General features: G+C 42.8%; 1 protein-coding gene and 1 long non-coding RNA gene across 5 annotated transcripts in view; both read right to left on the bottom strand.

Moving 5' to 3' along the window:
* BCL11B (BCL11 transcription factor B) overlaps positions 1-15,256 on the bottom strand; it is a 91,645-nt gene that overhangs the window by 51,002 nt on the left and 25,387 nt on the right. The gene's annotated exons all lie outside the window — the stretch shown is intronic.
* Positions 4,068-5,964, bottom strand: LOC130593656 (uncharacterized). The gene is made up of 2 exons (XR_008970847.1): positions 5,607-5,964; positions 4,068-4,476 (listed from the first exon to the last, which is right to left on the bottom strand). It is a non-coding gene; the product is annotated as an uncharacterized LOC130593656 (long non-coding RNA).

The raw sequence follows: 15,256 nt of genomic DNA, 5'->3' as shown, positions 1-15,256 counted from the left end.
TGCTCCAGTTTGCAAGGACTGCATTTGATTTTGTCATTTATCTTAAATGGCTAAGAGACCACCAGTGCAAAACATTTGTGTGAAGCTTTTGCCAAAACCACAAGTGAAGAGTCTCAATTCCCTGTGTAAATACTTGAACTTCAAGCATCAAGGATAAAATTTGTGCTCTTCTGTGAGGACTGGTTTTAAATAGAAGCCATCTATGTGGCTCATGGGATGAGGAAGGGTTTTTTTCATTCTGGGGGCTCAGTTGCTTGGCTTTCGTAACTGTTTGATCTCACTGAAAGTATTACACAAGCATGTGATGATAACTACTATCCAGATTATACCTATGTTGCATTCTAGGCAGGAGCGTGTGCTAGGCATCTGAAAAATGGTATCAGACATGGATTTCTATGTGTCTATGAACCACTCTATTGCCACTGTAACATATCTGAATAACAAGGTTGTGGGTTTTTTTTTCATGGAACAAGCAAAAAGTAGCAATGATTCCCTCCAATGACCTAACAATTGTATCCTATATTCCTACGATTACAGAAAATACCCTAGGCTTAGCATAGGCTATGTTGGGCTGCCCGGGTACTCATCCTCACTGGGAAAGCCGAGATCTTGAAATCAGGACTTAGAGTAGGACCACAGGACAACTACAACTCAGACATGCCTGCAGCCGCCCTATGACTAAGGGCACACGTCCTGCAGTCATTCGGCCCCCTGTGCATCATGGTGCCAGACTACAGGTTTTGAAGGAAATCAACACAAATTTCCTTCAAACACAGATACAGAGGTACTATATGAAGCCCACCAAGTGCACCATCAACCACAACTGCATCAGGTTTTAACATGGTGGTGCACTGGTCCTAGCATGCAACATTACCCTGAGAACAACAGCCTCTCTCTTCTCTAGTCCTGGTGGGTCCCACCTATCCATTGGCAATGAATTTGTCAGAATCTGCAGACCTGAGGCATCCAAGAAGATGCTAAGAACTCACCAAATGGGTACAGGGAGCACGCCCTGCTCTTGTCCAATACATCTCCTCTAGTGTGTAATGGGAGCTAAGGTTTCAAATAGGAGGTTTCTAACCATCTGGGCAAAGGAATCCTGTAAGAGCCTTCCAACAGAGGTACTAGGAGCAAGCCAGCAATCCCCTTTAATAAGGTACCTAACAAATTTATGTGAAGGAATATATGAACCAGTTGCTAGTGAACTGGAACATGTTAGTCAGGTATTTTTGACCTGAGTCATGGAACTGAACATGTTACATCTTTTTCTGTCCTTTGATGTATATATGAGGAAATTTAAAAGGCGCTAACCTAGTGTCAGAAAGGAAAGGGTTTGTAAGAATGAAGAAGAATGGGCAAAGAAAGACTCTGGCAGATGCTCAGGGTGTCCCACCACCACTCCTGAGTCCAGCACTGAGAGACAAAGACCACGGAGCTCCCAGACCAGGAGACTTTGTCTGCCACTGCAATCAAAGTCAAATCAGGTGATTCCTCCTCATCTTTGTTGCCACTTTAGGGTTTGCTTCTTTGCTTCACAAATCAGGACGGTCCTATAGAATGAGATCTAGTAGCAAATCATGGAAGGGAGAAATCGTAACCATTGGACTCGAGGAAAGGCATGGCAAAAAGGAACTCTCTACCATGAGGTATACGGCACCTCTTCATTGCTATGGAAAGAATAACAGTAGTGCTCAGAAATGCTCAGCTTGTGTTCACTAGGAATATGCCCATGTTTTACCTCTCCAGCTCCTCTTCTGCAGGATTTTTCCCCATAAAGGCTCTATTTCAAGCTGAAAACAAAGACAGGGACTCTACTGTTGATGAACAAACACAAAATGAACAAAGATTAAAAGATAAATAGACATAAGCAGATAGACAGATGGTATCCTGAGGTGGTGCTGAGTTTTCTGCTGAACCCATGCAGCACCACCTGAGGGAGGGGAGCCAGTCTCTGGAATTCTACAGCCAATCGACCACATCATGTTGCATATAGGTTTCAAAAAGAAAACGCTCCTGCAAGCCCCTGACTGCCACAAAGAGCAAAGCCACAACTGGCACTAAGGGAAAGCAGACCACAAGAACCGCGGTGCAATCTTAGAGAAAATATCCAATCTGGATGGGGTGAGCAGGCATGAACAGGCACACACATACAGTTCTGTGTCACTTGGACATTGCTGACAAAGATGTGTGAGGCTCAATTTTCCTCTTTGGTCTGCTCTGGGAAACCACTCACCTGCACTGCAGATCTGAATTACATATTCTGCATTCATTCTGCAGGAATGGGACAGGGAGTTTTGCACACAGCATGAGTGTGAAACATGCACAGGGACTGTCACCATGTAAATAAAAGATCTGCATTGCTGATGGTGAAGGAGGATTTTGTCCTTATGCTTTAAGAGGCTGGTGCCTGTACATGGCAGTAGCTCCCAGGTTATGTTGACTCCTGGACACCACTAACAGTAATTCTTTTGCTCTCTTCTATTTTTAAACTTGCAAAGAAGAAAATAAGGTAAATTGGACCTGACCCCAGAAGATGGAAATGTGCATAAGAGCCTAGATGAACATGACAAAAGCCACAATCAAGGCATAAAATGAATTCTTTTGCGTGTCTCTCCCTGAACCTAGGCAAAACTGGCCATATGATGTGATATATGTAAAACACCATGCTACCCTGGCACATCTGCAGAAAAGTCCCTGAGCGAAGCACAGAGATGGAGCTACAAGCAGTATTCACAATGTCCCACCTCAGCATGGTGGAGACCAGGGGACTCAACCTTAATTTAAGAGATCTTGTTTTATGTCTCATGTCACATGTAAATGCAGCCACATGTAGCCACATGTAGCTGGTGTGTCCCTTGGGGTGTTGTAGGCTTGCCTGGGTGGGTGCCTAGGTGTGTATCTGTGTACAAGGCAGACAGGCAGGCGCGCAGGAGGACATGTAAGCCACTTAACAGGGCACGAACCAAGTTTTTCTGTGTGTCTCTCTGTGCCTGTCTGGTGATGAAAAATCAATCAATAGCTGATTAGAGACTAAAGATCAGCTCCATTATTAAAAACTCAATAAAAACATCTGTTCAAACAGTGTACAGCTACAAATGCAGAGTGCACGCTGCAGCCTCATTGCTGCCCTGTGCCCATCATGTTCAGGGACAGTACTGCAGATGTTTTGAGATGGTTTTTATATATACCATTGCAGCAGCTTTGAACAGGCACATCCAAGCTGAAAGACAGATCTATTCACTAACCTTTCCAACAGACTTTTCTTTCAAGCTTTTCCTAAAACAAGACATGTCATATGTATTACACCCTCTCATATGGACTGCTCCCACCTGGTATTATCTTTCTACCATGCCTTTCTATACAGACACCAAGAGGGTTGACGAAGCAGACATGCACAAGCACACACATGTACACACACACAGAGGATACACAGATACAGATGCACAAACATTTCCAACAGCAACTAGAAGAGTAATGCATGCACACCCTGCAAGTGGCAGACATAGACAGCATTCCCCAGGAAAGGCAGAACCACTCAGTGGTACAGGCAGACACGCTATTATATGCACTCAGGCACAGAGTCCGGCACTCAGCCAGACACACCTGCACACCAGCCTTTACCTCTTCCCCCAGCACACACAGAGCAGTTTTGGAGCAGTTCCCCTCCACCGACTTATGATGCCAAGACAAAACTTTGCTAGAGCTGGAAATGGAAAGGCTGCACTGAGGAGGGAAGAAGGAGGGCAGGGAAGGGATTTCTTGTTATATTTTGCTCAGGGATTTTATTTATAATTTTTTTTTTTTTTTGGCAGACAAGGATTCCCTTTAAATTGAGACATTTCTTTCTCCCAAGAATTTCAAATGATAATGCATAAATGAGTCATAGATCAAGAACAGCAACGTGGTGAGCAAGAAGGAGAAAGAGTGTGAGTGAGGGGCACTGGCACAGCAATTTGACAGTACCCCAACTCCCCCCCTTCCTCCCCCCATGCCAAGACATTAATTCTCACAAGTCGGAGAAAATTACTATGCATGAATGCAAAAAGCATGATCAGGAGTAATTAACATGGCTTCATATGCAAATTTTATTAATGCAGAAGTACAAAGTCATTATGCAAATGAAACTTACGTCAACTCTCTTGACAAATATTCATCTCTAAAGCTCAAGTTTCTCCCTTCTAATTTTTTTTTTTTTTAATTTTTCTGGTGTAAAACCAAAAAAAATTTTAAAAAAAGTGACAAGGACTGTTTGACAAGTTTGCAAAGTTGTTTTTCAACCGGAGAAATTTATTCTTGCATTGTTGATATTTTTTTTGTTGTTGTTGTTGGCAGGTACACGACAGCTCATGGAGGAGAGCGGGAGGATGGGGGACGCGGGCTACCAGCAGCAGGCAGCCAATCAAAACGCCAGCGGCTGTAATGAGCGCGATTGATGACTGTTTGGCTTTACTGCAGGGTAATGAACTAGAATCCAGTCTGAGGAGGAAAAAAATATGAATATTCATGAAGCTGTGCTCCTGCCTTTGATGATTAAAGAAATTTTTAATATTCAAATAAGCGCTTGCCAAGTGATTAACAAAGAACAAGCACGCAGGAATATGGAAATGGAGCTGTGGAAGATTTGGGAGTAACAGTCTGTGCAGAAAAGACAGCACAAAATTTCATAAACAAGATAGGCAGATAACCCAATTCAAATCTGAGCTAATAAAGGGTGGAAAAAATCCCCTTCTTTTTCATCAGTTTGGATATTGTATCAGTCATTTTGTTTTAGAGTGCGAAGGAGAATAAAAGCAACTGATGCAATGAGACAGCGGGGGAAAATCCTAACCCTGAGAAATGCAACCCAGCAATTACAAAGTAAGAATTCTGGGTGAGAAACCGATCGGAAAATGATGGCTAAGTCTGCTATCTGCTGTGGGCTATGGCTTTACAAAAGCAGGAGCCTGCCTGATGCTGAGAGCCCACCGGCTACTGAGAGCTGCCAACCTGTCGTATACAACAGGCAGGAGTCAAAAGTATCCTGAAATAACTGAGACCAGTCCTTGCTGCTAAATACGCATCCTCAGCTAGAAGGTGCACCATGGGGCTTGACTAACGCCAGGGAGAGAAGGAAGGGAGTGCAACAGAAAAAGGAAATCTTATTGCCAGGTAGGGAAAAATTTAAAGACTAAAAAAAAAGTGCAAAAGGAAGGTGCAAGCAGGTCTCAGCTGACCACCCTGGTATTCAGCTGGTAAGAAATGTGTTTTCCATGTCAGAGCCAGAAAGGTCCTCCACTCCCCACAGATTTCTGAACAAGGATACAAAAATCCAGCCACGTTACAAAATGTCTGGTAAGTTCAGGCTCTCACAGTTTAATAGCTTCACTAAGGATTCACACTGAAACACATAACAACAATATTAGCTGCTAAAATGACCTTGCAGTTAAAATACATCTAATTAACAGCCAGCAACATTGCTGGGTTTTGGGGTTTTCTTTGTCTTTTTCCGAAAATCAGTTAAATTCAGGGCCGTGCTATACCAGAATGAAACATGGTTGAGCTCCTGTAACTCAAAAGCCAGAGTAAGGGTATCTTCAAACTCTCAGGGCACTGGAAAACCAACTCACCTTTGTTATTAGATCCTGGGGTTTCATAGGCCTGTTTGACTGTTCTGGAGATCTTTAAAACCACTGGTTAATTATTTCCTATTTTAAAACCTAAAGAAAGCATAGGCTAGGTACTATTTAATACTTAGCTGGTGTTTTCAGAATGTAACATTTCAACTCTACTTAGGGAAAAAAAGAAAGAAAGAAAGAAAAAAAAAAAAAAGAATAACAGCATGAGGACAATGCTACAAAATGCACAAAACGGCCATGACTGAAACCTTCAGAGCTGCCGTGAAAACACACCATGGTGCTAATGGGATTTTTCTCCCTATATCTGCTCCATTTTTGGAGACACAAAAATATCACTATTGATGTACCACAGGAAGGAAAAGGAGGGAAAAAAAAAAAAAAAGAAGTAGAAAGAAGGAAGGAGAGGAAAGAAAAGAGAAAGGAACTCCTAAAGGTAAGTAGAGATAAGGTTAAACACCGTGTAGGGGTATTGCTGGGAGCCTTCCTTCTGAATAATGCCAAGACCTTTCGAAGGTGCCTGTTGTCTTTAGGTGTGGGTGGGTGAAGTGTGAGATTACATAACCCACACGCGGCTGTGCACAACCGTGCTGGTGAAACCGCTTGACTGTGAAACTCAGGGCTCCATTTCCTGGGCTGCTCGTAGCTCATCTCAGACCCCAGAACACCGTAAATGTTATTCTTTGTCTACAAGATTCCTTGGTTTTATTTTAATCAATGCATTTTCTCTTTTAATGATAGAGGAACAACTACCAGCTCATACAGTTGGCTGCTTTGAAGCCCTTCTTAAATGGCAGTTGAGTTTTACCATATAAATGTGAACACTTAATATTTATGCCACATTTTCTTCCTTTCTTTAAAAGCACTCCATTTACATATTTCTGGAGAATAATGATACTTCAGCGGGGCAGGTGAACACACATTTCTGCATATGGAGTCAATGGGAAAAAGTATTAAGAGTCAATAGTGTAAAAATCAGCCCCTAAATTTAAGTGGCTTGAATTGAGCATGCAGCTGTGGTTGCCTGTCAGTAGTTAGATGCTGTAATAATAATAACAACAACAATAATAACAATAATAATAATAATAAGCCTTTCATTTTTCTAGTGCCTTCCATGCAAAGATCTGGAAGCACTTTACAAAGATAAATAAACTGAGCTTGGAACACCCCGTGTGGTTAATAAATATCCTAATATATCTAAATTTACTGTTTTGAGCATGCAACTCTTCTTACTGCATAAAAATCCGCATTTTAGGTCATCCACATATTTGCACATAGCATTTTGGAGGCTCAAACATCGAGGGCAGGCTGTAGAGATTTTTACTTACCTAAGAGACCATGTGGATTCCCAGAAGTAGCCCACAGTATGCCTGCAAAATTGCATATGCAGTGCCAAAACCCATCTTTTAGGAAATGGCAGTTGTTGCTGGACCCGCTTGGGGCCTGCAGGGGTGTCGGTATCCAGGTGCCACACAGAGACATCAGCGGCATCCCTATGAGCTGGGTCCTTGTGGGGGCTCCTGTAAGACCACCTGGCCCTCCTCCCACCTGATGCTCATCTCAACCTGCTCCTAGCCCATTGCCTATGCTTTGAACATGAAGCTAAGCGAAAACTGAAGCATCTTCGCTCACCTTGATTAAGCACACAAGAATAAAGACTCTTGCCTACCCCAAGGCTCCATTCATCACTTTCTCCTTCTGTGCCCTCTGCCCACCCCACCAACACAAGGCTTTGTCCCAGGAGTACCATATTCCCTGCTATGACAGCAACGAGGCGGGAAAGCAGGAGAAAAAAGGGCAAGATTTGGCCTAAAAACATCATCAGAGATAAATACAGCATGTAAACAGATGTGATACGAAACCAGGGCATTTTCTCATCTCGCAGATAGGTCTCTGGGCTGGGAACGGGGCTGGGGAGCACACCCCAGGACATGGGCCACACAGACTACAGTACATGTTCTCACAAGAGCAAAGATTTCTCCTTCCCACCCTCTGCCCATCTGGTCTGTTCAGCCCCGAAACATTTCCAAGCAGAGCCTGGCTCTCGCTGCGGGGGTGCAGAGCGCCTAACACAATGGTGCCCTGATCTGAGCTGCAATGTCCAGAAGCTACCACAATAAACTAACAAGTAACAATAATCACCCTGATTTGTGCAGTTTGTTTTCCAAGAGGCATAAAGGGTTGACAATAAACAGTTCATCAATTTACCCAAGTTTGTGCCCCAACTCTTGTGATTAAGTCCTGGGGAGTTTCAATGGTTGTAAAAATCCTTGTGGGGATTAAAATTTTTTGTCCTAATTATACCATGAATATTTCTATACACCAGCAAATATTCCTGATATAATTGAAACATATAACCACCCCAACAGACGATCACAGCAATTTAACAGGCCCTGGAATCAAGAAAGGAAATCAGAGGATGGAAAGAGCTGTTTGCAAAGGGCACAATAATATATACAAGCTCTTGAGAGAGAAATACCACTACAAATAATCAGAGGGCTTGAACACAAGAGCACGGTCAAGAGGCTAAACCAAAGGAAGTGAAGTGGCCAGGGAAGAGCCCCAGATGGGCAAGAGTCAGTAACACTGGTGGACTTCTCTGCCTTGGCCATTCAGGACTGTGCTGCAGACAAGTATCCTCAGACAGAATATGACCTCTGGAAAAAAAAGAACAGCAGGATTTTCTGCTCAGGTAAGTATCTCTGCCTTGCTCTGCCTTCTGCTAGTATTTTTGAATTTTGTCCCTATCCCACACTAAAAAAAAAAAAAAAAAAAATAACTGGTGGAATTAGGCAAGATGAAGCTTTAACAACTTTTCAGCTGTTTTGTAGCACAAACAATTCCTGGAAGGGGAGGGAACTTTGGGAAATAGAGGCAGATGAAATCACTCTGCCCCTCTGTGCCTCAGTCTCCCCATCTGTGAAAATCAGCTAATGACATCCACTTGATTTAGTTAAATGTCCTGGAAACTATAAAGACTCTGTAACAGCAATATACTAAGCAGCAGCACTGTTAACTGTTTCACTGCTGGAAATGCGAAGGAGGACCATCAGGTAATGCAGATATCCCTGCAAAGCACAGATGGACAAACTTAATATACAGACACAATTAGCTTTGAGAGAGAACCACAGCTCCTGGGTTTTTTGGCTCACCCCTTGCCAAAAGCAATATAAGTCTAGGCACTTTTTAAGTCCTGAATTTCAATGTGAAAAATAGTCTACCTGCCTACGCATATATTACACTTCAAGTTTGGAGGGGTTGCATTAACGTGCATGTTTATAATCTGCAAATTTTGCCCTGTGCATGGAGCACATTCACACTCAGCAGAGCATTTCACTGACACCAAGCAAACTTAAGCAAGCGAAGCAGGGCAAGTGACTGGGGAGGGGGTGTCATGGAAGCAACAGAGATTTTTAAAATTAGTTTTTTTCCCCTTTGAGTTTTGGATCTCTCAAGGGAAAACCAATCCAGCTGCATCTGTACAAGGGGGACCAAGTCTGATAACTGAATCTGTCAAATTAAATGAGTAGAGCCATCAGTTTGAGACGGTAAAACAATCCACCAAATGAGGGGAACCCTAAGGATCTAAAGCTTCAGCCCTCAATTTACTGGACACCAGCACAACTGAGTAAATAATGCTCTTTTAATGGAAGAGAGGCTAGAAAATTAACTAGCTTTTAAATAATGAAAGAAAGCAGAAAAATAAAACAGCAACCAGGAATCCAGTTCAGACTATAACGTAAGTTAAAACAGGGAAATAATAAACTGACGTTTCATTTGCACAAGGAAGCATGTTGCAAACTTGCTGCTAAATAATACAATGAAAAGTTTCACCCAAAGACTTGAATCTAAGCAGGATTTGGGCACTCACAAGTGCTAATTAGATAGGATAATTGAACCCTGCACCAGGAGAGGTAAAACACAATATGGTACATAAAGAAGGTCTTGCTCCTTTCAGTATGACACAAGAACTAGGAGCAAAGACAAATACAAGAAAATATGAATTGTTCTGCATACAGTGCATTTTTTCTGAGGGATGTTTTTTCTGGATCAGATTTCCCCATAGCTCTCAATTCAGCCATTTATTTGTACAGAATAGCAACTTTCTCTGCAAGGTAAAAGTGTAAGACACAAAAAGACTTTTACCATCAGATCTGCTTGAAATGGAAACTGAAGTTGATTACCCAGGAAAGTGTATTCGAATAAATAAATAAATAAACAGAGATACTGTACAAACGGAGGTGAAGCAAAAGAATTCCTTCAAACATCCACAGCCAGTGTGAGAAAGTGATACCAAGTTCATACCTATCATCCCCGTAAAATAAAGGCTAGTGGTTTTTTGTTTTGTTTCTGATGAAAATGTCAATATACTCAAACAGCAGCTTATTACTGTATATCACAGTCCAACCAAATCTTTCTATAACCTCTTATGTTACAAGAAAAATCTCTAAAATGTCACCAACTAAAAAACTGAACTAGCCTGTAATTAGTTTCAACAAAGTAGTCCTTTTAACCCTAATTTTCTAGATGTAGATGGCATTTCTGAAGTAAGCATTATGAATCTTCCTTAAGGACAAGTGGAATCAAATTGCAAAATCATAAGCAGCAATCTAGTAGTTCTTCCTCTAAGCAAGCCTTTTATTTCCCTGTAATAAATTCAAATCCAGTCCTCAGGCTCTTAATAGGTGATCAGAGAAAATATGCATGCACACCTAACCCACTACAACAAACCTTATTTTTTAAATAACGCTTTAATCACTAATATAATAAAGACTGTTGTAACACGTTAGCACTGGTATCATTATTCCTTATGATTCAATATTCTAATGACTGGCTGTAACAGAGGTTTATGTTCTGCCGAGGTTTATACCACTATTTAATGTAATTAAGCAAACTGGCAGCCAATGCCTCTGTGGAAATATCATTTCTATCACAGAGTATTCCCACCAGAAATTCAGAGGAATCATAACATACAAACTTTGATTCAGTTTCTTTTTTCCCCTGTTCTAAAACTGATCTGGTATTTCTTGGACTTAGTAAAGTGGAAGAAGGAATTAATTTGGCTACTGTAGACATGTTATTATTGACAATACTAATAATCTATGACAAATAGGCCATCCTCACTTCTCTCTTTCAGCAGGCATTGCAGCCTGCAACATCGCTTTACAAAACCCCAGAGCTGGACTCTCCTCCTGCAGGGAGCCCTGTGAGTGCACCAGCAATAGGATTTTAAGTAAGCTATTAAAATGCTAATATTCAGCACGGGCCAGATCCCTGTTACCACCGAAAGCAGAACTAAAGCTCCTCTGGAGACAGGATAGGCCCTTCCAATGTGATCAAAGAGTAAATACATGCAAAGCTCTGATGGGAAAAAGAATCTTTTTTCTAATTTTAAAACCAAACAGAGTCCACCACACTCATAATCCATGTTACAGTCACATCTGGGATCATTGACATCTGGGATAAAAGAAGTGAGGAGGATAGGTCCAGACTAAAAAGTTGCCACATGAGGTCAAAGAAGAGTGCTTAATACCCAAGACTGCATTAAAACGGAGTTAGTTACATTTTACGCTCTGCTACCCTCCAGTCGATACAGCTCTGCTGATGACAGCAGAGATGCAATATACATATATATATGTAAAAATACATGCACATATAGCATGGTTTGTCACATCTTCATTCACCCCACCTTGCAAAGGGAGCTACGACCCTTTGGCTTAGCCCTCACCAAAGCAAGGGGTTTACAGGGTGGTCCAGAAAAGCAGGGTCAGGAGCAGAATTCAGCCCCAAAATCAGAGCTCATCCACTGCCTGGAACAGCAGAACTCACAAGCCAACTTGGTTAAAATAAAAGCTTAGGTACCTCTCCCTCCTAGCTGTAAAGCTCTCTGCAGAGGGAAAAAGAAAAAAAAAAAAAAAAAGAAATCCACCCAAACCCCCTCAACACTGAAACAAAACCCACACCCATGGGGGACGGGGGTAGGAAGAAGGGGAGACGGGACAAAGAATGATAACAACAAAAGGAAAATGGCTGGTTTCTATTATTGCTATCCTCTCCAGTGCTTTCACCTCCACAAACAGCTTAAAGGAGGGCTTCTGAAACAGAAGTCCAACTTTCCTTCATCTGGGCTCTTAAACCGCCAGATCTGCTTACATTTTTGCCCTCTCCAGACTTTAATACTTTTATATTCTAATATGGGGGGAGGGAGGAAGGGGGAGAATCTCAGTATCACTGTAAGAAAGAAGTCACCGGGGTTTGTGATCCAGCAGCTTCTTTGGCAGAGGGAACTGCCGGTTGGCATAATCCACTCGTTTGACAAAACTACTATTTCTGGGCACAGGCTCAAAAACAGGTAGGAAGCAAATGCTGAGAAATAAGGAAGTAAAAACAGCCAACAGATTTTTCACTACCAAGAACGCCAAGAGTAAACATGATTTATTTAGCTGTGTTTAACATGTCTCTTCTGCACTAGACTGCAGAAATCTGCTTGCATTTAGAGCAGGAGGAGGCGGGGGGGGAGGGGATGAAAAGGGAATCCATTATGGCACTCTGCTGGTACTTTCTGAATTGTTCAGTCATACAGTTTTATTGAGTAGAAGTATTTTCTAGCCCAAAATATATTCATGTGTCAGAAGAAAGCAGCACTAATCTGCTGTTAATTAACAAGCTGCTGCTAACAAAAGATGAAGAACCCAATTCATACAAACAATATTTACGTGGGTGTCGCGTGATTTTGTCACAGACCTTTTCTCTCCCCCCCCCCCCCTTTCCCTCCTGCCTCTTCCTCAGCACCCAGTTGCGGGGATGCTGTGCAGAGGACACCCTGATCCTCTAGGGACCGACACCCACACTGGAGCTGAGGGCATCCAGCTTTGGATGGATCCAGCCAAACTCAGCATCTCACCCAAGGCACCCGGCTCCAGGGCTCCCATTTCTGCACACAAGAAGGGCCTTATTGCACACTCGTAAGTGAAATTTCCTTAGATGCCTATTCAGTTATGAGTCAGAAGCAATCTTCTGGACCCATGCCTGCAGTGGCAACACTGATGAAGCTTGGGAAGTGGCCTCCCATCCTCCATTCATTCTCACAGGCAGCATGCGGGCTGCAAGGGGGGACAGACCACCACCCTCCCCAGTGCCCTGCCTGTAATTTCATATTTGCTTAATCCAGCCTTTTTGCTGAGGAGTCTGGGGATGGGGGAGCATGCTAACAGCACAGAGACCCAGGGGGATTTGGGCTTGTTCAAAAAAATCTGTGCATGCACAAAAGGGCAGAGCTGTGAGCAATGAACCAGAGGGCAGGCTCTCACAGCCATAGCCCCACCATCACTTCTGCTCCCTGCTGTCACTTTGGATGGTAATGCTTGTGGCCTAATCCAAAAGGGTGCTGAGCATTACAGGCTGCCCCAAACCCCTGCCAGATGAAGCTGGTACTTTGGAAAATAAAGCCATTCGCATCTTTTCTGCCTCATCTGAGAAATGAGAGCGCATATCTCCTGTGGGCAATTTAAAGCTGGCAGGGGCAAAGAGATGGGAAGGTTAAAACTGACATCAACTAGCACTAAAAAACCCTGGACTTGCCCCACTCCCGGAAACAAGGGTGGGATTGCAGGGCTAGAGAAAGGGCTGATGGTCTCCTTTGCTTTACCCATCAAACCATGAAGATCTACCCTAGAAAAGGGTTATGGGGAACAGAATTTAGGCTCTGCTCAGCACTGACATCACACAGGCAGGGCTAAGGGAAATGTAGGAACAGGAGAATGAGAAACAAGTATTCAAGCATGATTTTGGAAGTGCCATGTGGCACACTGGGGTGGTATTTCTACTCTGCACACTCCAGTTACTGCCTTGACCCAAAGGCCACAGTTTCCTCTGTACGAAACAAACTCCACTGGAGCATATACATATCTGGCCACCTAAGTTTTCTCTCTGTACCCTTACCCTGTTCCCCAAAACATGGGTTTTTACTGCAAAAGCCACCACTCAGTACATCCCCTGAACACCTTCACTAGCACCCATCTCCTCTTGCTAGCCACAACTCTACCCCCACTGCTGGCTGCTGCCACATGATCTACTCTGGGCTCTGCCCTGGCAGGAGAGGGACCTACCCTAAACGTAAACTAGCACCAACTCTTCCTCACATCTTCCCCTCTTTGTGCACATCCAGACTCACCTTTGCCATTTCTAAACCAGTATTTTAACACAGTCCTGGCCTGGGCTTTTTCAAAGATTTTTTTTTTCCCCCTTGTTAGCAGTGATATTTGAAACACTGGCATTCACCATTTGAGAAGCAAAGTGAACGCATTTAAATAAGCGTCTTAGAAGAGCTAATGAAAGAGAAGCAGATCAGTCTGTACTGTATTCTCCACTCACTACCACTGAAAAAAATAAACCTTTCCATACAGCAGGGAAGTCTCCCAGCAGCAAAGACAACAGAAGTTTTCAGGCTTCCTATGGAGGCAATGAGGACAACCAGGGCATCACCCCACCTAGGTAATGCCTGCTGCAAATGCAAACCTTAGCCTGAGCAGCCCCAAGGCTCCAGCATTAATAGAGAACTCATCAATCGAGCTCATCAGTCCTTCCAAAACAAGCAAATGCCTTTGCTAGGTTCCTCTGACAGACACCACCGCATGTCCCCACTTTAATATTTCTAATGAACATTAATTGTCAGATAGGGAGCATTGAGGACTGGGGGTAGTTTTCCTCATTTATAGAGTAGACATGGTAAGGATGAGGCCAGTCCAAGACAAGGCACTGCCAAAAGCCCCCTGACCTGAGCGATGGGTGCTTCTTGTGGCCAGTAAAGATGTCTCATGCTCCTGTGTACTAGCACTGCTGACAGAAAACTACCTTCGGCATCCCTTTCAATAGCTCAAATCTGTTATCCTTGATCAGCTTAAAAATCAAAAATAAAATGTATCATCTTAAATGATGTGCTTTGCACAATGAGGATAGCATCCTTCACTGGAGGCTGAGGGGGCTGGAGTGAGGGCTCAGGGGTTGTTTTTAGGGGGGCTTAGGGGCTACTGTTTTAAATTCTTTCTGCAAAAAGGCCCTGTACCATAAACATTAATCAAACACTATATTCTGCCTTTTAGTCTTGAACAATTATGAGTACAGTTTTGTGATCTTTAGCCATATTTACTGATACTCAAAGGCAGATTCTATCTTGTTAGATTCTTATAAATGGGACCCCAGGGAATCAGCACACAGGCAGAGGCAGATGTGAGAGAGCCTTCTCAGAGCTTGGGTGTACTTCAGTTTTCTACTGCTGAAATTATGAATGTTTTGGAGAGAAAAAAAAACCCATCACACTTTAGATTCTTCTGCCAGATCATTACAAAGAGCTGTCCATAGACTAGGAAAAAAAGTTCCATTTTGCTGAACTTAAGATTTTTTGAGGTTAGATGTTAAATTTCAAAGTGTAGTTTACATGTGCTGGCCACTTGCATGCACAGAAGTTTCAGAGACAGACACAGAAAAGGTTTCTGGTTAGAAACCATTAAAGAAAGAAACCCACAAATTCTATCTCGTTCTCTCTTAGTTAAATATATTGTTTCTGCTCCAGACCTGTTTCATAATACCCTAAAATTGAGGCATATTTCTGACACCAGACTGGAGAAGCTGTCACATTAAAGGTA

The sequence above is a fragment of the Pezoporus wallicus genome, unplaced genomic scaffold (assembly GCF_028554395.1).
Source record: "Pezoporus wallicus isolate ANWC-B61680 ecotype Strahan unplaced genomic scaffold, APGP_CSIRO_Pwel_v1 contig_8218, whole genome shotgun sequence".
In the NCBI taxonomy this organism is placed as follows: domain Eukaryota; kingdom Metazoa; phylum Chordata; class Aves; order Psittaciformes; family Psittacidae; genus Pezoporus; species Pezoporus wallicus.
Note: the sequence above shows the minus strand (reverse complement) of the source record. Positions and strands in the feature narration are given on the sequence as shown.